Below are 26,397 nucleotides of genomic sequence, written 5' to 3'. Positions count from 1 at the left end.
CCAACTGCTTAGGACACGTATTTTTGTTCCCCCCCCCGCCCAGGTTCTCTCTTTCTCTGCTGAGAAGTGATCCTTCTGCTCTCAGAAACGCTGGAGTTGAGCTGAAACACTTCAGAAACCTCACGTATTTCAGAACACGGGGTGCTTGGATGTGAAGGCGTGCGGCTTTTGCCACTTTATGGATTAAAAAAAGGTAAGAAATCAACTTAGCTGCACCCAATGTAGGAGCCTTGTCAAGGGAGAGGGGCAAATGGTTCTTCACACAAGAAGACCCTGGTGAGCTCTGTGTCCTGCTTGTTTTTGGAGGGGGAGGAGTGGGTAGGAGGAAGAAGGAGCTGGAGGAACAGCAACCTTCTGATGTAGAGAAGGTTTCCACGCGCGGACATTTGTCCTGCGGGAGGTATTGACAGGGGCCAGCCTTCAGCCAAACATGTCTCTGCCAAAATAAAACCAACCCATTTATTTTAAAACGGAAAAACGATCATCATAAGTGACGCTGCCTGGAGTTGGGGGCTCTCTTGAAGCCTGAATGAGGGGGCAGAGGGGCTAAGCTCTCCCCGGAGTGGGGGACCACCCCAGGTCCCCAGCAGCATCAGCTGCTCAGGTGCCTGCTGAAGATGAGCAAGCTCTAGCAGAGACGCTGCTCGCTGGAGGTACCCAGGTATCAGCCAGAAATTACTCCAGACAGTGCAAGTGCTTTTGAGGAGCACTTTATTAATAGATGCAGACAACAAATCGCTGATAATAAATGCACAAAGCCCTCGGACTACAGGTCTGTTTGCCCAGGCGATATCCCCGCTGAGCGCAGCAGCCGTCCGTCGCAGCGGGAGGCACCCGGAGCAGCTCTCTGCCAGGAGAGCCGCACGCTCACATCAAAGCGGGGAAACGAGCGCCTGAGCTGTTCACCACAGCAAAGGTGCGATTCCTGCCCCTGCCCAGCCATACCCCAGCAGGCGCCGGGCTCCAGCCAGCGATGCCCGAGCCTGCCTTGCACCACACGTGGCCCAGTGAAGCCGGGGACCTGGCTGCAGTCCCCCGTGCCTGGCGTTTGCCCATCTCTGCCGCGAGCAGTGCGGGTGTCCAGCACTTGCTCTATGATTCCTCAATTCCTCTTTCTCAAATAATCGTGTTTCAAATACTCTGTGCAGACATGATTAAGCTGTTTAGGACAAGGGATGTTGCCAATGAGGATAACCTCTCTTAAGGTTAATTAATCATTTGTAAACCGACCTTTGGTTGCATGCATTATTCATCAGGACTCCTGAACTAACAGGCCAGATCATTTTCAGCCACTGGCTTTTTTGTCGAAGTCCTTAGTTATTCCATAATCGAGGGCAATTGCAGAAGTACAGGGAGGGCAATGCCCCTGGGTGCCGTGTTTGCACGGGATGCTCATGCCTGCCCGTCATTTAGACCACAGCCCCAGTTTAGGCTGGACCACAGCCCCAAAAGCAGCTTTTCTTCCCCACTTGCGTATTTCTTCCTTGAAGCCTGACTGACCTTAAACTATCTTGAAGACTCCTCTCCAGGAGCTTGACATTTAAAAGTGCAGTGACAGAAAATAACTTCTTCTAAAAATATGTGTAACTTATTTACCAGCACGAGGAGAGGGAGAGAAGAATTCAAATGAAGGCATACATATACATTGTGCCGCTCCATTGTGACTTTGCACTGATGCCACGTGGTAGCACCACCTTCTCCCAGCAAAGCTGCTCCCTGCGTTACGGTGGCATGCAAGGCTTTTCCCCCACGTCCAAACCTGGGACTGGCCGAGGAGGAGAAGGGGTAAGGAGAGAAGGGATCCCTGTGTCCCTTCCCAGGCTGCAGGGAGAGCACAGGGCAAGGCTCCACTCTTGGGGAGTGATTTAACATCTCACAGCCACCAAAAGTGGAAGGCAGGAAAAGAGAAGCCAGCATTTATTGAGAAAATACCTCATGGATCATTCTGTGTCAGGTTGTATAAATGAAGAAGAAAAAAAAAAAAAGATTAAAAAAGAAATCAAAGACCAAACGCTGCACAAGTCGGTGAGCTCAGTACTTGGGAAACTGCTTGTATCTCCATGGAGAAAAGCCTCCTGCACCCCATGTCCTCCCAGGCAAGAGCACACCCTGCCCAAACAAGCTCTTCACCCCCTTCCCTGCCCAAAACCACAGCGTAGCCAGCGGAGGAGTCTCCTGAACATGAGGCGTTCATGTATCTTTAATTATTGTTTCAGCCACATAAATCCATGCTGAATTAAAATTCATGATGGTTCTAGGGTACAAGTGCAAACAATTTGTTCGGTAAACTTTGCTCTAATTGGCATTCTGAAAATTTCCTGTTAATCAAGCCCCTTGGGCTTGGTTTACCAGTGTAGCTCTGCCTGCGAATGTCAGTGCTCAGAGGGTGCACACGCGTACGCTGATTTCAAGGGTCTTTATACGATATTAACTCATACACCTTGTCCTCACTTTAATTTGCAAGTAATTTTTTAACAACCTTCTGTGGCCCTGTCTTTTATCTCGCTGCTTCATTACTCGAGGCAAGCGAGCGAGCGGAAGAGCGTTTGTAAAACCTGAAACACAACTGCACTCAGAAATGTCTAGGATCTGAACCGAGGACGCCTGAAATTCCTGCCTGCAGGAGCCACGTTTCCAGTGGCACTTGACTCCAAGTGGCCATGGGAGAAGTGAGAAGACGTTCAGGTCAGCGCGGTAAACGTCAGGCGTGCAAGCGGTGCCGCTGCAGGGAGGCTCCAGCCAAATGTGCCCAGAAACAGGGTTAGGGAGGTGGGTCATCCTCTTGAGCCAAGGACATGAGCAGAGCTTGTTTTTCATCCCATCCCCATGTGCATGGAGAACATCAGAAATGACTCCAGGAGATACCAGGGTCTGGGGGGTCCTGCTGCAGAGTCCCACTTCCCACAGACCACCCAACAGGGACTGACTGGCCAATTCTGGGACCGATCTGCCAATTCTGGATCTTAAGCAACACCCTCTCTGCAGTCATGTCCAGTCAGTCCCACCTGGGACCACCGCCAGGAGGATTTTAGGAGCTTTCAGTGATCCCACCCCTTCAGTTTTGCAGCCTTATCAGGCTAGTCCTTAACTTACATCCCAAGAGATTTGGGAACAGGAGAAGCTATGTATAACCTAAGTGTCTCTTCCCACCAGCACAGTAAGACAGAAGAATAGAAATAACAAAATAATGAGCATCTGACAGAGATCAGGGAAGCAGTGGAGAAGCTCTCTTGGACGGAAATATGCAGTAAGGAAACATATGAGAACTGACAGCTCCCAGAAGAGACCAAAGATGGTGCACAACAGCAAACTGCTCCCCTGTGAAAGCAGATAAGAAGCATAATTAGATGGCATTACGGCAGCAGCAGGATCTGGAAGCTGGAAAATCATACGGAAAGTCGAAACGGGTACGTGCTTGGGGGGGAGAATAGAGGAGTAATACAGGTTCACAGCATGAAAGCAGCTAAGTCTGCACGCACAGGGGTTTGGAGGCAAGCAGCAAGAGTCTGCAAATATATTAGATGTAAAAGGAGAACAGCAAGGTGTGTAGGGGCATACACGTCTGGGGAAGGAGAATGGATGGACCGTTCAAAGCAGGAGTTCACCCCATCTCCCTTGTTTCACTCTTTATAAAAAGGTTAATTGTGAATGAAACTTAATGAAACAGGCTTTGAAGGGAACTGTGGAGAAGGCCAGCATGAGGAAAGAAGTTTAAAGCTGTTCGGATATATCAAATCTATTCAAAATAAGATGATCTGATGAAATGCACCCAAGAACGTTGAACCCTTGGTGGTTATCTTCAAAATTTATGAAGGCATAGAGGCCCCTGGAGATGAGAGAAGCACCTCTCATTAAAGACGATACTTTAGGAAAAAAAAAAACCACATCATCTTAATCTCAATTGCCTGAAAGAGGCTGGAAGAAAGTATTAAATGAGCAACTTGTAAGATGTAAAATGATGAATAAAATCAAAGTACATGGGTTGTCAAGAACCGGTCTTGTCAACCTAATTTAATTTCCTTGATAAAGCACCAGGTGTACTTGGATGGCGAAGCAGAAAACATGAGTGAGGCCTTTTGCATTTTCCCATGGGACAGCCTTGACCAAGCTGAGAAAACACCTTCTAAAACCAATCAGAGCTCAACTGGCAGCGTAAGAGGAGGGATCAAGGGAGAAGGAGGCTTTTCCAGCCTCCACCATGGTTCTAGAGGAGGGGCTGTCAGCCTTCCTCTCCATACAGCCAATGGGCCGCCTTTCCCTGATTTGGCAGCCCACAGCTTTGCCCAAGGACAGCTCCTTGCCCAAGGAAAATTGAGACTAAACCTTTGTTATGCTGATTTGTAGCGTCTCGTGTTGGTTTATCCTTCATTTCCCAATGACATCAGCATCCCCATGCATATTTAAGTAGAAACATTTTGATGCAGCATTATCCCCTATTAACCCCAGATACTGGCATCGAGCTGAGACAATGATTTTGGTGGAGCTTCAGTCACTCCACCCAGTTTGGAAACGGTGCAAATCTGTACAAGCAGCCTGCGAAGCCTGCACGTGAACGTGGAGCCTTTGCCGCTCCGCCCCTGGCCCTCCGGATGGACGGACAGACTGAGGGATGGGGACCCTGGCAAGCCCCCACCAAGGGACTTTGTGAGCTGTAAGAACGGCTGCTGGAGGAATGCAGGAACAGAAGCTTTTGATACAGTTTCAAACAATGTGTAATTATCAGGTAGCTGAAAATTAGCCCATCTGTGCCTCGGGAAAAGACAATGGGAAGTTATGTGTTACTAACGGCTGAAAAGCGCTGGCAACACAAAACAGGAAATTTTCAGTAAACTTTTTTCTTAAGGTAATGTAATTACATGGCATAATCCCCAAATCTCCTGACTTTTTGGTGGTTTTTGATAAAGCTTACAAAGTCCTCATCCTCCCTTTTTCCTCTCTCACCGCAGCAGCAGAGTCTTTGGCATTTTGAGCAGCGCCAGCCGTCTGGCTGGGCCACCTAAAGCAGCAGATGTGGCTAACACAAACCGCCTTTACAACAGAATAGCTAACGACATGTATCAGGTTTTTCTAAAGCAGATTGTAAGTAACCACAGAGCCTTTGCCACAGCCTCGCGATCTGAATGCAAAGCACCCGAGCTTGTAATACTTATTTTGGACAAAATTTCTGTGCTGGTAGAGTTGGCCGGCCAGAGTCTGGGTCTTGATCCAGGTCAATGCACATGGAGGCATCAGCATGGTTCAGATTTAGGAGCCCTTTTGTTTTCTCTGCTTTTGGTCCCTGCTGATCCAGCAGGGACCCGTGCTTTCTTTAAGTGCCTCGAGGATCCAGTGATAAGGTGTTTGGGGGTTGGTGAAGCAAAACTGGAGTAGCGTAAAACTCATGCAAGCAGTCCAGGCAGGGTAAATAGCTCATGATTTTTTTATTCATACTTTTGTCTGTGGAATAACTGGGAGCAAATTGCTTTTTCCTTTCCTAGTCCAAATTATTCAGAAAATTTTTCTGCTGATTTTTGCTCTTCTCCCTTTCGAGAGCGTTTACTCTTGAAGATGGCCCGCTTAGCTCTGAATGGAAAGCAAATGTTGCCTTCACCTTCAGTGAACTTTGAAGCAATTGATTTTTACCGGCATAAAAGAAGAGCTGAGAAGTGACAGCTCATGGGCTTTGCGGAGGATGAATTTTGCCATTTCACGACTGTCCGTGCAGGAGGATGCAAGCGTCCCAGCAGAAAGATGACAGATGCTCTTTCAACTCATCCCTGTTCAGCCACCAGCCCTGTCCTCTTTCACACGTGCGGTCCCCGGACCGCCAGCTTCTCTGCAGCCACCACGCAGACACTTTAAGCAACTCATAATAGGGAGGACTCCAAGGAAAATTATTCTCGCTCGCTTTTGTCTGGTAATCTGAGGTCAAGAAAACAAACTGCTTCCTCTCTGCTTTCTCCAGCGCTGCGGCGAGAAATGCAGCCAAGCTCCAGCACCGAGAATAAAGGCAGAGCTGGCACAAACACAGGAGCTTCTTAAATGACTTTGCCATTAGCCGGAAGGGCTGCAAATTGAAGCGAAGATAAGCCCCTTAGCAGTTCCCTTCTTTAATCCAAGCCTCATAATAGCAGAGATGTGTTCCTATTCAGTGGGCTTTATACAGAGGCAGGTATTTCATTTACCCAAAAAACCCCTGGATCGGATAAATTATTAATGTTATTTATAAAGGCAATTCTGCCATTCAGCAACTTCTTTTGGATCCCTACGCTTAATCTCGCTGCTTAGCATAAGATACACTCCAGTTAAAAGGCAAAATCACATTTCCTTACAAGGCCTGCGAAATAACGGAGTGCTGAGGTGCCTGAAAAAGGGTTGTAGTTTAAATTCCGCTTTAAAGACTAATACATTTATCAGTGGCAAACATAAACCCCGACTTCCACTTGCTTGCACCCTCCCTGTGTGCTGGAGAGGGCCTCACTCGCACGCATCAAGAGCTGTCAAAGCTACTCAGTGGGAACGATGGAGATGCAAAACACGCTAGTGCTTATATGAGCCTCTGTAAGGCTCTTTGGTGGCTGGGTGGAGCCGTGTGGTGAGACAGCAAGTAATCCTGTTCTCTCTTATAACGTGTCCTATAATGTGTCCTGCTCTGGGACGCCCACAGCCATGACTTAGGCCACTGCAGGCTCAGCCCTACACCTGCTCCATGGATCAGGGTGTTACCAAAGGCAGACACACCACAAGAAATATCCAAGCACCTCATCGAGCAGAGGTGTGGGCTCACGCAGTTGGGCGATGGAGTAAGGATGTTCCGAGTCCCAAAACAGGTCCTCAGAGACCCTGGGGGAGCTGCCACCCCGGTGGCATTGCAGAGCTCAGCCCCAGCAACACCAGTGTGGTACATAAAAGAATCACAGAATCACAGAATCAGTCAGGTTGGAAGAGCCCTCTGGGATCATCGAGTCCAACCACTGCCCTGACACCACCATGTCAACTAGACCAGGGCACTAAGTGCCATGTCCAGTCTTGTCTTAAACCCCTCCAGAGATGGTGACTCCACCACCTCCCTGGGCAGCCCCTTCCAATGGCTAATGACCCTTGCTGAGAAGAAATGCTTCCTAATGTCCAACTTGAACCTCCCCTGGCGAAGCTTGAGGCTGTGTCCTTTTGTCCTGTCGCTGGTTGCCTGGGAGAAGAGGCCGACTCCCACTGTGCTACAACCTCCCTTCAGGTAGTTGTAGACTGCAGTAAGGTCACCTCTGAGTCTCCTCTTCTCTAGGCTAAACACCCCCAGCTCCCTCAGCTGTTCCTCGTAGGACAGACCCTCCAGACCCTTCACCAGCTTGGTCGCCCTCCTCTGGACTCGCTCCAACACCTCAACATCTTTCTTGAAGTGTGGGGCCCAGAACTGGACACAGTACTCAAGGTGCGGCCTCACCAGTGCCGAGTACAGAGGAGCAAGGGAATAAACACGAGAACCTGGGAGTCCTGGTGCATGGCCAACATCGCTATTTCAGTTGCAACAGTGGGACGTGACGGACCAGATCCTGCAGCGGAGTGCCAGTGCTGACAGGTAAAGCAGCACCCCCCCCCATCAGCAGGGTGGCCATGGGTATTTTGGGGTTAAATGCCCACTCTGAGCAAGAGGAGAGCCAGCATCTCCCAAAAAAGATGTGCTCAAGCCTTTAGGAGGGGAACAATAGCTTCTTACTCGCACATCAGGACTACACATGGAATTAACTAAAATGTATCTCCCCTGCAGCCCCACGTACGCCCTGGTAGTTGTCACAGCACAGCTGCACACAGCCATAAGCCGTCCTCCAAATTTGAGGGCAATGCACACATTGTGGGCCAGGGAAGGGGAGTGCACGGGAATTGCAGGGAGGTTTAGAAAATTTCTCACGAAATGTTTTCTCCACACAAGATGTATGTTCCCTGAAATTCTTTTTTCAGCATTTTCCTCTCCAAAGGCTGCACGACAAATTGTTTAATTGAGCAGCCAGCGCTGGCTGATGTTTTGTTTCAGCACGATTTGAACCAAGGCAAAGTATTTTTGTTTGCTAAACTCGCTCAACCTTTTCACAGTAGGGTTACGACAGCAATGTGTATTTTCCATAGATGTCGTCACCCCGAGGGAAGGAGCACGCAGGAGGTTCAGGATCCATTTTTTCTCCTGGGCTGGGTGCCAGGGACGAGCGGCAGCTCGCGAGTGGCAGCGTGGGTTGCCTTTGATCAGCCACGAGCAGGGAGGGCTCCTGCAGCTGCGCTTGAAGCTGGAGATGTCTAAGCTACGGGCACCGCAGAGAAGTGCACTTTTATGTCAAAACGACTTTTAGAATAAGATTTTAAGTTTGTTCAGGGAGCTCAAATGAAATATTTAAACACAGCATCTTAGTAGCATTTTATTCTCATGAAAATGCTGAAATGCCATTTGCAAATCAGAACTGCTTTAAAATTTGCTTTGAAATAGCAGTGTCTTTATGCAACTGTTTTGTTTTTTTTTTTTTTCTTTCCACGAAGAAACAAATGGGGGGAAAAAAGCTGAGATATTGGCCATTTCCTCACAAATGAGACGTCTGCTTTTCAGTCTCTTCTGGTGAGTCTGTTTGGAGCTACCGTTCCCACTTGGAGCAGGGAGAATCAGCCTCAAGAGCAGCTTACATTGTTGTATCCAGCATTCAAATTACATTATCTTTGTTTCTTACACTGACAACGAGACATTTCGGTTGGAGAACTCCACTGGGCATTAGAGCTGCTCTGAGGGGTTTGCACAATTTGAAATAAATGTCATAAAAGAAATAGCAAGTTCTTGTATAAAAGCACAGCTGGCCTACTTTTTTTTTAGTGGGGCAGTTTTCACTTTCTTTAGGTACAGTTTATTCATTTGCAGTTCTTTATTTCCCTATGTATATATTATACCTTGTTAAACACGAGAAGTGAGCTTGCTTCAGTCCCTCCTCAAGACTTGGATGGCTCTGGGCTACCTGTCAGAGCCCCTGAAGCTCTTTGGTGCCTGGGTCTGGGGGGCATTTGGGCTGTACTGAAATTCAGTCACTTTAGAGTGACTGAATTTTGAGAAGTGCATTAAACTATTTTTCAATGGGAAAAGCAGGTTTTTAGGCAGTTCTGGCCAAATTCTACATTTGAGGTTCAAACCACTGTTAAAAAAGGGTTATTCTATGACAGTGACCAAAATATACTTGAATTCAGTATCTTAGCAGGATCAAAAAGCCACAAATCCCTTAAGATGCTGTCTGACTTTTTTAAAAAAAAGGCTTTCTGATTTGTATACAGTTTGTTCATAGGGTTTTTTAATACAAAATTCAAAGAACTGTAAGGATAAAGCGTTGGCAAGCAACATAAAAAAACTGCTTAAAAATAACATACGAAAGTGTAAGAAGAAATGTATATAATTTATCCAAAACATTAAGGATCCAAAATAGCTGATATGGTTGAAAAGAGGAGTAGAGTAGGCATGAGAAAAATCCTTCAGAACTGAAGGCAGGTCTAAACAGAGCGTGCAGACAGAAGCATGTCTTGGCCATTTAAATGTACACTGATAATGCCAGGCTAGTACAAGATTTTAAGGCACAAAAGGCAGCTCCTTCAGCAGCCAGCATGGGTAGAACAGACCTGGGAATTTTCTAGTCCCCAAGCTGTAGGGGAAGCTATGGTGATCCTAGGGGTTTCTCTTGGGCTCAAGCTGTCCCATACGTTACCAACATTAAGGGAGCCAGGCTGCAAACACTGCTCTTCTAAATCCTCCCTGAGATTTGATCCAAATGAGCCAATGTGAAGTCTCTCACAAGTCACAGGTGCACAGTGAAGTAAGATAAAAATCAGTCTGTTACAGCAATGCCATAATCAGTTCACACAGTCTCCAGCTGATCCCAATTTCCCCACTAGTTCACCAGCTCACTGATGTTTCAGGCCCTGCTGCCTTGCTCACAAAGCTCTCACAGCCATTTCCAGCACCCGAGCCTGCATCAGCTCCTCTTGCTGCTTCTCTCAGAGCCCACCTGTGCACATGTATCTCCCATGCAAGTAAATCTGGCTGCAATTTGTTGTGCCCCAAAAGCAGATCCTAATTAATGGTGTTCCCACCATATGGATGGAACAGCACTTAAAATGTAGCTGTGCTTGGAAACCTACACACAACTGGTGGCACGTTAGCCCATGCTTTTGGCCATGTACCTTCCTCACTCACCTGTTTCTTGCTGCTACAAATAGGGAGGCAAAAGTCCTGTGATCATCGTGCAGGTGATTAGAGGAAATTGCATTGCTGAAGCGCTCCATAGCTGCAGCCGTGCTTCAGCTCTTGACTTGCCTGCTGGTAAGCTGCCAGAGAGAAGGAAGTGTAGGCATAAAATGAATAGCAGAAGAGATTGCAGGTAATTATGTTTCTTAAGCTGTTAACAGGATTGGCCATTTGATAAATGAGAGGATTTGGGAATGTTTTGTCATTGACAATTCATTGTAAGATCCGAGTGGAAATGGGAGCGTTTCTCTTCCGTAGCACGAACAAGAAGGAAATTCTCCTGGGATGCTCACACACTGTGAAATTCATCTGAAACCTGGATGCCAGCACACGGAGGCGAAAGGACAGATATAGGACTCCTTCTGCCGAAAAAAAAGAACCAGGTCTCTTACACATGCTATTAATTTGGTTTTGATGCCTGTCTGGTGTCCCCAGAAGCTTCTGTTCTTTTATGGTGGCCCCCCCACATCCCTGCATATGGTTTTTGGTGCCACCAGGGTCCTTCAAATCCCTCCATCTGCTTTTCAGTGCTCTGAACCCCTCTGTCTCCCCTCTGGTTCCCTCAACCTCTTGGTTTGCTTTTGCAGTTCCCTAGGTAGCTGGAGAGGCAAAAGGGAAACCAGCGCTGCTGTTTGTCCTTCCGCTCCAACAGTGCCCCTCGGGGTGGTTTTGAGTGCCCCTGGAGTCCCTCTGTTTCTTTGCTGGTGCCCTTAAGGAGGGGGAGAAGGCTCCCCCAAGTCTCCATCACAGCTTTTCACTTCTTTGCTTTACCTGTGTTTAGCAGCCAAAGCCAGGTTATTTGTATTGCTTTGGTTCCCCTGTAGTTATTAGCAGGGCAGGGTTGCTGGGAAGAAGCTGGTGCCCACCAAATCTCATTTTCCCAGCAAAGCCTGGGCAATGGGCAGAGGAGACACACTCCTTGCTTGAGTCCTGAGAGCAGTCTGGAGCAAGGGCTGGGTGCCTGAGGAAGAGAGGCAGGATGGGGGCAATGAAGCCATTTTCTTTTCTTCGTAGCATATCCTGCACTGGGCAAGCGATAGCAGAAATCCATTGTTCCAGACAGCCTGGACATGCACACACCCCCCCACACAGAGACAGGATGAACAGCCCCCTCTCCAGTGCCCCTACCTGGGGAAGAAGCTTCTGTGGTCCTGCCTGGCTGGCATTCCCTGTCCCTGAGGAGGTAGGTAAAGCAGCAGCTGCCTCTTTGGGAGATTTAGGTAGTAGGAGACACAAGTTCGTTCCTGTAGTTTTATATTTGAGCTCTTCCCAAGAGCAAAGTGGTGGTTCAGCCTGAACAGACTTATTGGGTAGGAAGAAGATACATGTTTTGACCTCAGCTGCATTAGTTGGTAGCAGCATCCCAGAGGGACACAGCCTTGGTGGTTCTGCCCTGGTGCCAGCTCCCCAAGCAGGACAATGTCCTGCCCATGAATCGTGCTGCAGTTAGCCTGTTTCTGTACCAACTGCAAACAACCCCAAAAATTGCACAGGGAAATAGGTTTGGTCTGTTAACACACTCTGCTTTAGCACCCAGGGCTCTTAAAGAACAGTGATCACTGCAGAGCCTGGGTTATGTGGAGGCAGAAACCCTGAGCAGCATTTTTATCCTCACACAACTCATTTGGGCTGCAGAGTGAGGTCTCGCCTGACCCCACCCACCTCTGCACTTAAATCTCATCTCATTACCCCATAAAGGAAATCTTTTTATAGACTTCTCTTAAAGGTTTCCTTACAAAGGAAGTCTTTTTTTAGAGACTTCTCTTAAAGAGTAACAGGATGAGACTTAAGTACAGAGGTGGCCCAACTGGAGCAGCCAGTGCTGCCAGGCTTTGCTCCCCAGCCCATGTGAACAGTGTGGGCACAAAAAAAGCCACTCGGGTCTTCTGCCCTCACACAGCTCCGTCTCTGCAGCGATCACTGTTCATCTTCCAGTTAAGCTGGCGTGCCCTTGTCTTTCCAGGTGCCCGACTATTCTCCCCTGAATAAACGCTTTCTGTATTGGAACAAGGTTCTATATTGGAACAAGGACTTCAGCAGCTAGAGCTGTGTTTGCTGGGCCCTTGCTGTGGAGTGAAGAGCAAGCTGGGCTGAAGGGAGCATCTGTGAAGGCAGAGAAACAGCCCATTCTGGCACTTACCCACTGTAAGGAAATAATAACTGCTGCAGCAAGACAGCCATGGCTGTTTGCTGCCCCCTTTTAGCTCCACCAACACAGCAACAAGCTCTTCCTGATGCAGGAGCTGTGGGACAAGCTGAGGATGAGGAACAGGGCAAGGTCTGCTCCACAGATCTGTTACCAGGGATTAAGTAAACAATGCACTGAATAAACCAAAAGTCACCTTGTCTCAGTTGTGGCTTGCTCCACTTTTCATTTCCAAGAGGAAAACTAACGCAGCGTGATGCCAGCATGCTTGATTCCTGCTCAGCGGTTCCTGTAGTGCGGCTCCCCAGCGAGGGCTGCAGGGAAGTGGCAAATGCAGGCCCCTTCCTCCTGTGGCAGCTCCTTAAGGAGTAAATGAAGGCAAAATCCCGTTCCTGCTCCTTCAAACAGGGTCTCTGGAAAACAAGGTCACTTACACTTTGTAGCTCAAATTGAATTCTAACATGGTGGCCCCAAGCAGTTGGTTCAGGGCAGGCAAGAGGTGAAATAGCACTTATTCTTAGCAATGTGCACCTAGGAAAAGAAAACAGAGAAACAGCAGGAACAGAAATTCCTCTATAAACAATAGGACTCAAACCCCTGTTTTCACCCAAGCAGGGGCAGGTGTGCAGATGTGCACACTGGATTTGTGCCCCCTTGCTCCAGCAGCCCCCAGCCCCAGCAAAGCCCAGGGCTTCACTTCACACGCAGCAGGATCTAGAGCTTCAGCCACAGCTGGGCAAGGCATAAGCTCTCCCAAAGCTCATCCAAAAGCACAGGGCAGCCACAGGAACACAACTACCACCTTGAGTAGGTTGTAGCCCAAGCAGAGAGATGCTTGTTCTTGCCAGCACATTTAGGAAAGGAAGATGGTTTGCCAACACACTCCTGGGGCAGATGCATGAGAAAGACTTCCCAAAGGGCTGACCCACACTGTCAGCCTTTGCCATTTACAAAACCCTCGCCAGCCATGGGAACTAGAATGATCAGAAAAAGCTTTTATCTACAAAGAAGTGCATCTGACAAGGGAAGGCCAAGCCAGCTGCTACCTTTAGTCCCAGCCAGCCCTACGAGACATGCCCACAGGCAACCCCAGCACCACGAAGACGATCTCAGTCCAGAAGCCAACTACCACCTGCTTCAACCAGCCTCAGCTCAGCAGCTGACCCCCTGAAGGGCAGCCCTCCTGCAGCCTTGCATCCCTGTGAGGGAGGCACCAGGCCCACTGGGCGTTCCTCTCAAACAGTGACTGGGAAACAAACTTTTCAGCTCAGATTTAACTGTGCTCCTGTTTGTTTGACCCCCATCAGCCTTTCCCATGGGGAGAGCACGGTCCAGCTCCTGCCACTGCAGTGCAGCACGCTGTGCTTTCCCTGCAGAGCCCTGAAAACAGCCCCCCACCCATCACCTCAGTCAGGGGAGCCTTGCAGAATGCCTGGAATCACCACACCTCTGTCTAGCAGCAAGGGGTCCCCTCCAGGTCCCCCTGCCTGGGTGTTCTGGGCCCAACCAACCCACCAGAAATGGGGTACAGAGGCCCCCCAAAGCCTCCTTGGGGTTTAGCTTTGGTCACTCACCACTTCAGGGCACTTATCTGACATCTTCTCCCGTGTCCACATCCTCCCTTGTACCCCATATCGTCAAGGCTGTGCTCCTCGACAGGGACTTCTGACACTTCATTGCAGCAAACAGCATCGTCTCTGCTGAAAGAAAACTCCTTGTGAGTAAATGAGGGTAAAATCACACCAACACCAGTCTCTCCAACACCACAGGTCCCAGGTCAGTCTCCAGCCCTGCAAACTCCAACCTCACAAATGCTGTTTGGGGACTGACTTGCTGCTGGGGAAGATCCCAAAATCCCAGCAGCTTCCCAAGATGCCCTGCCTGAGAGGGAATAGCGTGCACCATGTCCCATCTGATGGCCCATCTCTTGTACCCCGAGCAGAGCTACAGGCCCACCATGCACCCTGCCCCACAGACCCATGGGGGATATGTGCAGGGACGCCATTTCGCACCAGGACAGAACAGGCATGCATTTTCTCTCTCCTTTTCTTCCAGAAGCCACGCTTGGGGGTGGATTTTCATGGAGGGGCCAACAGCAGCACGTCTCAGCCCTCGCACAGGGATCCTCCCCAGCTATCAGCACCCTTGTGCCCACAAGTTCCCCTCTTCCAGCCACCCTTCCATGGGGTCTCTGCACATCAGAGCAGCGGATGGGCCCCAGGTGCTGCAGGCTCAGTCCCAGCAGCCAGGAGCTCTCCCACTCCTGTGCAATGCTGCCCGTCGTGGCTCCATTCCCATTTCAGGAACAAGACCCACAGCCCTTTTTGGGGCAGAGGCCTGTGCTCCTGGTGCAAGCGCTCCTGGTGACACAGGCATCCCCCACGTCTGCTCATCCACCCTCCTCTCTGCCACATATCCCTGCAATCCAAAAATGCCCACAGACCGTAACAGGGAGCCAAGCAATCACACACACGAGGAATGAAACTCCCCATCTCCTGAGTCAAGTTGGAAGAGTAACACACCAGCGATCTCTTTGCAGCCCTCCCGAAACCCTGGCACTACAGCCCCCACACTCCACACCAGTGGAGATCAGGCACCTCCGCAGCACCTGAAGACGAACCCTGGAGAAAAAGGTGAGGGGGGTCAAAGAGCCTCAGCCAGGGAGAGTGTGCCTAGCACCACAGTACAGGATGCAAAAGCCCTTTGGCTGCCCTCCATCCCAGTAGCTCTGGGGAAGAGCCTGTGCCAAGGCAGAGGGACATCTGCCCCTGGGAACAGAGAAGCTGCTCTAGCTCCAAGGAGAGATACTTAAAATTATTGCAGTTTCCAGAGACAGAAAGAAAAGGACCAGCACAGCCACCTGATGTTGTACCTGCCCTGGAGGGGCAGTGGGAACTCAGGGTAGGGCATCGATTGATGTGAGAAAAGAGGCCAGCCAGCAAGGCTTTGGAGGTGAGACAGTGCAATGTTATTGGTTCATTTCTTACAGAGAAGGAAAAGGCAACACAATAAAACTTGCTTCTAATGACATATAAAAAGAAATACAAGGACTTGAAAGGGCGCAGGACAAACTTACAGATATCTGTGCTATTCATTAGACCGTGCTCTTTCCCTTCAGAAGATTGTTCCCAAAAAAGAAGGAAAAACACCCCTCACCTGCAGCTCTTCCACCAACTCCAGAGGCACGGCAGTACTCAGCCAGCCCCACTCTTCCACCAGCAGCCCTGGCACAATCACAGCACGGCTCGACGATGTGGCTGCTGCCTCCAGCCATCAGCTGCTGCCCTTCACCTCCCTTCCACCACAGCACCGCTGCCTCCGTCCTGCTGGATAAATCAAGTGCTCACTTTCTACTCTTTTTTGATAAAACAGATGTAGCATTAAAAAAAGAGCTGAAATTAAAAAACCCTCTTCTTCCCCCCTCCACATCTACCAGCACCTCTGCCAATCTAGTTTGGTGCTGGCAACCTCCAGTCTCTTTTAATTACCCTTGTGGTTCTGTTTAAATGTGTGAGTTCCCTTGCTTGGGAAGTGGTTAGTTCAAGATCTGTGGTGTGAGTGTCTTTCCGTAGAAAGACCTGTAAGTAACCTTACTAATCTATTATCATCTTTTTTAAGCTGCTGCCCAGGTTAAGCTCCATGTAGCTATCAGAACCAGGCACTAGCATTAAGGAAGGACTGTGTTTCTGAATGCTCACCAAGAGAAAAGGAAGTCATTTAAAGCATTTCTTAAATCTCAAGTGACTTTTGGTGCCCCCTGAAGCCTTCCATGTGGCTTCCAGTACTAACCAGAGCCCTCTCTTTGACTTTCAGTGCCCCTCCAGAGGCTTCTGTGTGCATTATGGTTTTCAAAACTCGTGTATGAATTTTGCTGAATTTTTCTGCCCCACAGAAAATGCCCTATTCACGCATGGGGAGGCTCTGTAGGTACCTACACCGATGTCTGGAGTGTTTCAGCTCCCCTGACCATATCACAACAGCATCACAGAGAGATGCTTACGGGCACAGCACAAATCAGCCTAGTCAAAACGTACAACTCTTCCCTCCGTGCTCCCTGTTCTGGGTTTTGCATATTCTCACTCCTCCACCATAATAACGTGTGCCCATCTGCAAAAGGTGTCTTAAGGCTCCATCACTTGCTAACAACCACAGCCTCTGTACGACAGATGAACCAGAAAGCAATAAGGAGGTTTTATGTGCACAGAAAGACGTAGCCCCAGCAAACAGTGCTGGAAGCAGCAGCGAAGCCTCCCCGCTGGAGGAAGGCTCAGCAAAGGCAGCGTGCCTAGTACACCGTCTCTCTTCCAAACACTAGCCAAGACTGGAAAGGACAGGACGGTCCACGTCCTTGGTATCCCAGCACTTGACAGAGTAACTGAGACTTCCTAGTTAATCTAGTGGAAAGAGTTTTGAAACAACTTGAAGGAAGCGACACGAATATGCAGCAAATATAGTCGAAACCTGCTGTCTATTGAAATGGCTCATTAATACTGCGCAGACAAAGCAAATGACTGATGCTTACCGCAGAGTTACCAGCGAACATATCTGTGCTCGGATTATCGAAGCGGTGCAGAATATTTCACCCCATATGGTTCGCCTGAAGAGGCTGTTTCAGATAATGGTTCTCATGTTGTTTCCATGGAATTTCAATATTCCCCAGAAGACACTCGCTGGAGCACTCCAGAGCAACCTTGTGTCATTTGGTGCCGCGTGAACTAGCAGAATGCTGGGTACTTACAATTAAAAGCGGATTATAGAAAAATAATAATGAAGTTCAAATTTGAAAAAAAGGGAGCATGAAATGTTTTCATTGGAATCAGGTTAGTAAAACTAATTTTCAACATAATTTTTTTAATGGAAAGTGTCACTCATAAAATAATTTCATGTACACGGATAAAATTAATCAAAGTCACTGGAAGGAAAGTAGCACAAGATTAAGTATCCACAAAATATGCCTAAACACCAGCGATCTCTTGGCTGGAAGGATGGAAGGAAAGAACTGGGACTCATGCTCCATCTGCTATAAAATGAAGAGATACAGTGGTGCGAGTACAAGAGAAAGGTTCACTAAGGAAAAGCCCTTCAGATTCAAAGCGCTGTAACTGTAGTTACAAGGAAAGAAAGACACCGGGCTTTAAGGTACAAAGAACGCAAAAACTGTCCTACTCAGACAAATCAAAGGGCCACGGACTCTCTCTGCTCCTGTCTTGTGACCTGTAGTGGCTGCTATGGAAAAATCTTACAGCATAGGATAAAAAAATACTCTTTTCCTGCATCATTTTCTGGATTGTCAGTTAATAGCCTGTGGTCACAGAAATTTACAGTCCAAAGCAAACACAAGTGAACAGAGGGAGAGGATACAGCACTACGCAGGGCTTTGTTAGTCCATGGAGGAGTAGCTGCATGCATGTATCTCTACACGTATGTATTCTGCATGTTTATCTGCCCATGTACTCTGTCCAGGGACAGGACAGTGGTGTGAGGAGGCTGGTGTGAACAAGAGATAAAAGCTTTGATAAAAGGAGGATCTCTGACATGGTGATGAAGCACAAGGTATACACTAGTCTGGGGAGCATGAATAGCTTTTGAAAGAGAGGGTAGGTTTGCCACCTGAACTTCAGTGACCGTGTCATAACTTGTGAGCCCTCTTTTCCTGCTTGCCTTACCTCCAGCTCTGCTGATGTTCTATCAGGATGCCTCTCCAGACAGAGGTAGCACAGGCAGCCCTTCCTTGACAAAGCTGTTCCCCAGATACTGCTGCTGAAGATGACAGCATTCTGGTAGCCTCACTCTCTTCTGTGGCCTGGTATCTACAAATAATGAGGTTACTGATAACAGTAAGATGCTGTCATTCTTTATAAAGACCTTAAGTAGACCGAGTCTGAACGCACACGCTGTGCTCGTGGTTTCATGTATTTGCTGCCAGACCTGCACAGGAGGCACTGTGTGATGCTGGGCTTCATTCCACATTCTTAACAGGCAACACACTTGAATGAGCACAGATCTTTCCATCTCTATCCTGTGGACATTCCCTGGCCCCACCCGTGCCTGTCCAGCTATCTTTGCTTCTCCTCCTACCTTACAACTGTTTACCTTCTAAGTCCTTCCACTCACCTTGCTTCTGAGGTCTGCCGGCATGTACTGGCTCCTCTGCTGTGCACTGGAGGCAAAATCCTGCTCATGCCTGAAGCCAAGAGTGGTGCTTGTTGTTGGACAAGGTCTCTGTGGAAAACATAGCTGAACGCTGGCAAGTCTCAGCTGAACATACGTAGACTGACACGGTGAGAGACTCAGGACATGTCAGATTTCAAATGAAAAGAAAAAATGCACATCTTTCACCGGGGTTATTCCTTTCCTAAATTTCAATCCCTTAATCCAAATATTAAGCTTCTAGCTTGTCCAAAGTGGGCTATACGGCATTGCTATCAGGGCGGGTTGGTTTTATATATATATTCAATATTAAACATATATCACAAAGATATATGTATGTATTTAAAACATTGGGAAAATGGTATCTTTTTCCTAATCCTTTTGCCATTTTACCTGTCACTGTAAAAAAATGTGAAAAATATCAGACTGAGTCAGACACTCAACACGAAATCTTAAAACAATTGACTCATGTGGTTAAAGTGTGGTAGTGATAACAGCAAAGAAAAACAAAGACAGAAATGTCAAACACTAGTACTGCGTATACCTAGTTGTAAATCAATAGCCAGGAAAACTCCTGACCTACATGAACAGAAGCACGAAACAAAGAAACCTCAGAATAAAATCCATGGCTGACAGAGCTTAGCACAAGAAAGTTGTTTGCAAAAGAAATCCTAGCAACAGTACGGGGTCACTGCTCGGTGCAGACAGGAGAACTGTGAAGGATTATGCAGAAAATGCAGAAGTGTTCAAACAGACTTTTACTCGGTATTTGGAAAGAAGGATGATTTGCTTTCATTGCTTGAAGATGATGAAATACTTTCCAGTCTATTAGTAACGGAGAGGGATGTTAGAATCTATCAGCAATGAACATTTTTAAATCAGCAGGCTCAGAAGCTCCAGCACAGTTGGCAGAGAAGCTCTCGGGTCCACTAACGTTGAATGTTAATAGCAGCAGATTTGTAAATGCCCAACTTATAACAATCTATTAAATGTGAAGGGAAGCAAAGGGAATCAATGAACCATCAGAGGAAAGAGCAATTCTGGGTCAAAGCAAGGCGGGGGGGGGGGTCCATCCTATCTATCGTTAGAATGGTTATGGGTAACATGGAGTCCAGTTCTCCTAACAAACTGGAGCCACCATCTTTCCCAGGCTTATTTAACCTGATGGCTCTGAGGTACAGAGTTGTCACTCGGCAGTCACTCAGACCAAAGTTTTCTTGGTAAGAAAACTTTGACTTCTGGGTTACCTTCAAACCTTCTGCTGGAGTTAAGAGTCAAATGAAAAAGGATAAAGAGCTATGGGCTCAAGCCCTGCTCCCTCTTATTGCCCACAGGCAAGGTCAGATAGCTTTCTAACCAGGATGTAGTTTTTTGTGAAGCTTTTCCTTAGGTGCGTACTTCTCCCAGTGACCATGCACGAGAAGTGGCTGGCTTGTGGCCACGAAATGTCCCAAATGGGCACAGAGAAGCTCAGGGAGCAGCACTCAGGAGTGCAGCGCTGTGATGTGGCTCTCCAAGCCAGGTGCCCTATCTCTCCCAAACCACACAGGCATCCACACCTTCGCTGGCTTCAAGTGCCAGCAAGAAACCTACTTTAAACAAGTTTGACTCCCTCTTCTTTGTAACAAGTTGCAGTTAGAAGTGACGTGAATTAAATCAGTGCGTACTTCGCACCACTACGTAAACTAATTCAAACAACTGAGTGGGGCTAGAAAACATTATCAGGTACTAGAAGCCATTACTGCTTCAGGATAGTACTGAAACACATTAGACATGCCCAGCTGTGCACAAAACTTTGTCTTTGGAATTTACTGATGTTTTCAATGCCCCAAAAGTGTTGCACTAAACAAGCTAGTGCATAGTGGCAGTTGTAATACACTCTGTTTGATCTCCCATTTAATGTAATGAGGCTTCACTGAAAAAAAGAAGAGAAAAAAAAAAAAAAAGATTAATCACAATCCTATGTGAATTTATTTATGGATCACAAAAAATGTTTCTAGAATATCCAAGACATGGTTGAGGGATAAAGTTAGATGAAGTTAGGATTTATCTCGATTACCTAACCTGGCATTAAAATCCTTTCCACTGATCAGCAAACAGAGGGATAAAAAGATTTCAGAGACATTATGTAGGTCTGGAATAATTCCCAGTACGAGTTCCTATAAGAAGAGGAATTGTGGGAGGAATACAAATATTAATCAGAAGAAAAGGTTCTAAATTGGGAAACTGCTCTGGCAATGAGACAAAAGTCTAAGTCATTAGTGTAACAACCTCTAATCCCTATCAGAGCAGCCAGTCTCATGACAGAGATGGACGTGAAATGGCTTTCTCCATAAATATTTCAGTTTTGATTAATTCTAACATTCTGTGCCTGGACGTAACAAATATGTTGTGAAACATATCGTGAAAAAACAGAGACATTTGGCTGAACAATCCAAAACCGTGTAGGAAACTCATTTTCTAGGAAACGGAGAAACAAATTTTAAAGCTGTTTTCTTCTTAACTCAATGCAGAAAATTCCCCAGTGTCCAACTCTTTAAAATAACTTCTCCCAAAAAAAGCAGCCTATCTAATTAAGTCCAGAACCATGCTACCGTTTTGACCCTGATTTCCATTGGCAACTCCCTGACAGGCACCAAAATACCTTATTAAATTTTTTCCAGGGATAGTAGTTCTGATTTATAAAAAATAAGTAAATATTTTCTAGGTCAGAAAAGGCAAGAAATGCCAGGAACAGTCCCGCGGTCACAGAATTCAAACAGAGCATCAGGCAGTAAGCTCAAAGTCCTGCTACGGTGACAAGTACTCATGTAAAGCAGATCATCCCTATCCAGAGACTGAAGAACATACATATGCATACCAAAGCTCGGAGATTACTCAGAGCACTCTCTTTTTTGCCTCTAATTACAAATCTTTTCCTTTCAGAGGCTGCGCCAGTATAAGAAGCTCCTGTGACAGCCCCACGGTTGTGACAGTACAACTGTGTTGGGGCTACATATAAAAGTGGATCAAGGTGGATCCCAGGTAAGAATAGTCCTGTTTTGGGAAAAGTATTTTTTACGCAGCCCCATTCTCCGTCCCAGGTTTCTGGGCAGCCTCATCATGATCAAAAGGGGTTGAGGACAGAAGGGGGTGCAAAATGCTTAAGTCTCATATTGGCACTGTAAGAAATGCACTTGTAATCATGGTCTTTGGTTGACAAAGCAGGAATTTCATGTCAGAGAGGGAGGCTGCGGTGGTCTTCTACCAGGTTCATGGACATGAGGCTCAGGCCCTTGGTTGCTCTGGGAGAGGATGGTTCCTCAATCAGCAACAACAACTCCCGGCAGAACTTGCACATTCCTCCAGTAAGTTTCACTTTGAGCTAATGAATAGTTCCCAACTTTAAAAAAAAAAAAAAAAGATCACCAAAGTACTAACGCATTTTACCACGTTGCAGCTCAGCATGCTTACAATAAAGGATATAAAAGTTGCCACCAAATTTACCCTCATTTAAAGGTTTCCACTTCTGATGTTATTATGGGCTTATGTAATACTGAAGTGTATCTTAAAGACAGCTGCATTAGATTCCAATCTTGCTTTTAAGTAGTGCTACCAATCTAATTAAATCATCATTCTCTGAGTTTGCACCCTGAAGACGAGCAATATTGCTTTCCAGAGTACTCCGAGTCCTTCTGACGTCTGTGGAGCCAAATTCCTCGCTGCCTAAGCACACAGAAAATACCTGCAAGCATTTAAGAGCCAGGTGGAAATACCCTGGGGACAGCCAGCGGAGTAACTCAAAACAGAAACAAGTATTTTTCTAAAGCACAAAATGAATAATGAAAATATATCCAAACAAAATGGAAAATGAAAGCAGATTGAAAGAGGAAAGTTTGGGACGACTACACACAGCTTTATACCAAACTAAACTTCAGTTCTCCCCCAGACCGGAGAGCTGGAGATGCTCTCCAGCCTTACTCTCCACAGCCCTGCGTATCTTGTTAGCTACTCTGCTGAGACGATCCATCCGAACTGACCATGTTTGGGTCATTATTGATTGCATTCAGGATCCCATCTGCAACTTCAGCAATGACTGGAATAGCGCTGGTCAGTGAAACCCAGGGAGTTTGGCCAGAGCGAGATCAGTTGGGCTGAATGCGGTTGTTAGCAATTTAAGTCTTCAAAAACCACTAGAGCATTGCCCTAGTAAAGACTACATTTAGCAAGTGAATTGTAGTACCTGCATTTCAAGCCCCAGGCAGGAGCGTAACCAGCCGCAAGCCCTGGGAACAGCTGTACTGCTAGTGGCTTCTAGGATTTTCTTCATTCAGTCAGCTCCGAGGTGCTGAATAACATGAGCTACGAACACTGCTCCTGGTTTCCATGTTCTGGACATTACCTGTTCTAATGGCTATTGTTTTATGGCTACCAGTCTCCCTCATTTCCTAAAATTTCTGCACAGGAATTCTTTCCCTCCCTTTCCCTCTCCTTCCCCCAAGTCTACGTTGGAGTATACCACACTTTCTACTCCTGAGATCCCAGTTGTGGTTCTCTCTTCGTGGTGTCCCGCTGACCACAAGAAGAGCTATTGGTGGGTTGTACACCAGTTTCTCACTCATGGTCTCTGTTCTGGCCTAGAAATTGCCTTTATTGTCCTACTTAGCTGCCTCAGAGTCCTTCCCGTGTACCTCTACCTGGCTTTTGACAGTTGAACGGCCTTCCTAATTCTGTTTGGCATGACGCTGGCTTCCCATCAGCCTTCCAGAAATTCTGAATTCATTTATACTTTTGACCTACACAACAGCCTCTGGCAATAAGTTCTACAATTTAATAATATGTTATATGAGAATGTATGACTTTCTGGTTTAGACCTGATGCCTAGTAATTTCATGGTGTGTCCTCAACTACTTCTATTCTTAAAAATAATAGCCATCCCCTCATTATTGTTTCCTAGCTAGGTAGGAGATCTCAAGATCTCTGTCCCATGCCCGACTATTTTCTCTGTCCTGATATGAAAACCGTTCTGTTCTCATCCACTTTCTGTGGGTGGAATTCAGATTAAAAAGCTTTGATTTAGTGTTGGAGTTTAGATATCTACCTCATAGATTGACACCTACAGGTAGAAACCTAAATGTAGGTGTCTAAATCTCTGAGCTAAATAACTCCCACCCATCCTTTTTAGTTCTATTTTATTCTTTATGAAGACAGGATGAGCAGAACTGCACATATTAATCAATAGGTGGGTTTGCCAAACATTTATACAGTGACATAATCACTTAATTGTGTTTTTCTTTTCCTTTTTTCCTTTTCTAAATACTTCTCTCAAATTCAGTTTGAATTTTTTATTGCTGTGGTCACTGCACCACTGTTTTCATAGAGTTATCCTACAGCGACTCTTTCTGAGTGATAATAATGTAATGTTCAATCTGTAATTGAATAAGTATTATATATAATTGAATACGTATATTCCCAAACTACTTTGCATTTATTAGCATTGACTTTCACATGCTATTTCTGACACAGCCACTCACTGGCATGAGAAACATCTGCCTCTCTTCTAAGGGTTGGATTTTACTATCTCAGCTAATTTTGTGTCACCCACTAACCTTGTCACCGCAACATTCACCCCACTTTCCAAATCATTTATAAGGATATTGAAAGGCACAGGTCCTAAATCAAACAGTTGCATGACTAAGCTGTAGAGCTCCTTTCACTGGGAAAAGGGATCTTTTCTCCCACTTTTTGTCCCGTTTTGTCTCCATCTTATTTACTTACAAGAGGACATCTTACTATCTCAGCTTAACTACTTTCAGAGTCTTTGCAGAAAGACTTACTGACATTTGTTTGGAAGTCCATACACACTTTATCAACTAGATCAGCCTTACCTACATGCTTGTTGACATCTTCAAAGAGTTCAAATAGATTTATGAGACATGGTCTCCTTCTGCAAGAACTGTAATGACTTTTTCCAAATAAATCACATTTATGAAATTGTCTACCGGTTCTCTTCTTTATTATCACAGTTTTTACCAACTTATTCAGTTTGGAAGTGAGATTTACTGATCTGTGGTTTTCCACTTTTGTCCTGGAGTCCTTTTTCTCAAGGCTGAAGACACATTTGCCACTTTCCATCCTTCTTGCAGTGTGGTCAACTTAAATGACACTTTTCATGCTACATTTAGCTTTCTCATAATCTAGTGTTTGAGGTCTTTCAGAACTCTTGATTGAGTATCATCTTATCTTGGTGCTTTCTTACTCTCCATTTTATTGATCTGTTCCAAAATGTCCTCTGCTGATACTTCATTTAGGGACAATTCCTCATACTCTCCACTGCTTCACCACTAATGTACCCCTTTCCAGCCTTCCTCTATAATTTGTTCCCTATTATTACAGTTTCCCACCCCTCTGCCAAGTTTCTGAGGCATTTATTATGTCAATAACTTCCTTTAAAAATCAGAAATTCTAGTTCACCTCTTTTAGGCTTCAGTTGCAGCATTTGTATAGATATATTTCTATATTTTTTTATTGATCTAGTCGCCCATTTTTCATGGGGGCTGCTTAGCTGGGACTTTAATTGCTGAAACCTTTCTTTGCTATTTCCTTCCTTAATGTTATTGATTTCAGTTCCTTCCATTTCTCTAAATTACAAGAATTCTCTTACTTCTCTGAGGAGGAGCTGCGAGCTTGAACCATGTGCTGTTGCTTATTTGGTGAGTTTCCACAACTGTCAACTATAAAAATACCTCGTTGCTTTTGAATGTTAAAACTTTGCAATCTAGTTTCACACTGATTTATATAGCTTATCTCTCTTGTAAAAACTACCTCACCAACGACCGAGAATCTGCTTGTCTGGTACTGTGACAATTTATAACACTCATTCCACTTTCAAAACTTCTTTCCTACTCATTCCTCTGTCGTCAGTACCCACATCATTCACAACACCAGCTCCCTCCAGCGCTAAGTGGGGACAGAAAAGTCCAGCAAAGGCCTCAACAGTACTGCAGAAAATGAGACTTCCTCCCATGTTTTAATAATACATTTCATTAACACCTCCCAGTTATGAGACTTTCATGATCGCTCAGTCATGTTTAATTTTTTATTTTCTCTAATTCCCATGTCTTTTCCTGGCACGCTTCAGGTAGTCAGTTATTCCTTGTTTTATATTTTGGTATTTTTTTCCTCTTTCATACATGTGGCATGCAGCACTTGTTTCTTTTATTTCATACTGGTGATTTCTGGACCACTTTCTCCAGTTTCTCAAGATCATTAGAAGTCTAGTCCTAACCTTCAAAGTGCATCTTGGTTTATCCACAAATTTTATGAGTGAGTTCTTTGTTAAATCATATAGGTCATCAACTAAAAAACAGAATAGGACTGGGCCCAGGACATACGCCAGCAGGACTCCTGTCAAAATAACCTCCCAATCTGACAGTGCACCATTGTCACTCACATTACAGTAAGATCACGTACCTTCTCAATGATGAACCTCAAGCTATGAACTGCACAGGGCCTGCCAGGACAATGAATTTGGCTGTGGTCTCCCTCACTCCTTTCTGGATCCAGACAAGTCCAGAGGGAGGAGGGCTGCTCGATGGATGGACTGTCTTAAGTACACTGCAGGCCATCTTTGCTTGGAGCCCACTTAGTGCCTCTGATCATGGCAGTATGTGAATCTGTCTGCACTTATGCAATAAATCTCATTGCCCCAGGAAGCACTGGCTTTTCTACGCTTGCACAATACAGTTATGCATTAGAGGAAGGGCTGCAACATATGGTCTCTCCCTTATACAGAAACAAGGTAAGTGTCTCACCCAGCCAGAAATACTGGGCACACTGATATAGACCATATTTCTTTAGTCTGCTTCTGAGAGAATCATGT

At 46.2% G+C, this 26,397-nt stretch overlaps 1 long non-coding RNA gene across 3 annotated transcripts; it reads right to left on the bottom strand.

The window, feature by feature from the left end:
- Window positions 1-765: 765 nt before the first annotated feature.
- LOC137672765 (uncharacterized) lies at window positions 766-19,107 on the bottom strand. Of its 3 annotated transcripts, none has more exons than XR_011049629.1 (8): window positions 18,501-19,107; window positions 18,053-18,196; window positions 16,909-17,119; window positions 15,543-15,709; window positions 13,961-14,086; window positions 12,583-12,917; window positions 10,190-10,320; window positions 766-3,318 (listed from the first exon to the last, which is right to left on the bottom strand). It is a non-coding gene; the product is annotated as an uncharacterized lncRNA (long non-coding RNA). The 3 variants fall into 3 exon arrangements; XR_011049627.1 differs by having other exon boundaries at window positions 13,961-14,083; XR_011049630.1 differs by having other exon boundaries at window positions 12,583-12,799; window positions 13,961-14,083.
- Between the last annotated feature and the right edge of the window lie 7,290 nt (window positions 19,108-26,397).

This window comes from Nyctibius grandis, chromosome 22, assembly GCF_013368605.1.
Source record: "Nyctibius grandis isolate bNycGra1 chromosome 22, bNycGra1.pri, whole genome shotgun sequence".
NCBI lineage: Eukaryota > Metazoa > Chordata > Aves > Nyctibiiformes > Nyctibiidae > Nyctibius > Nyctibius grandis.
The sequence above is the reverse complement of the archived record's forward strand: the minus strand, read 5'-3'. Positions and strand labels throughout refer to the sequence as shown.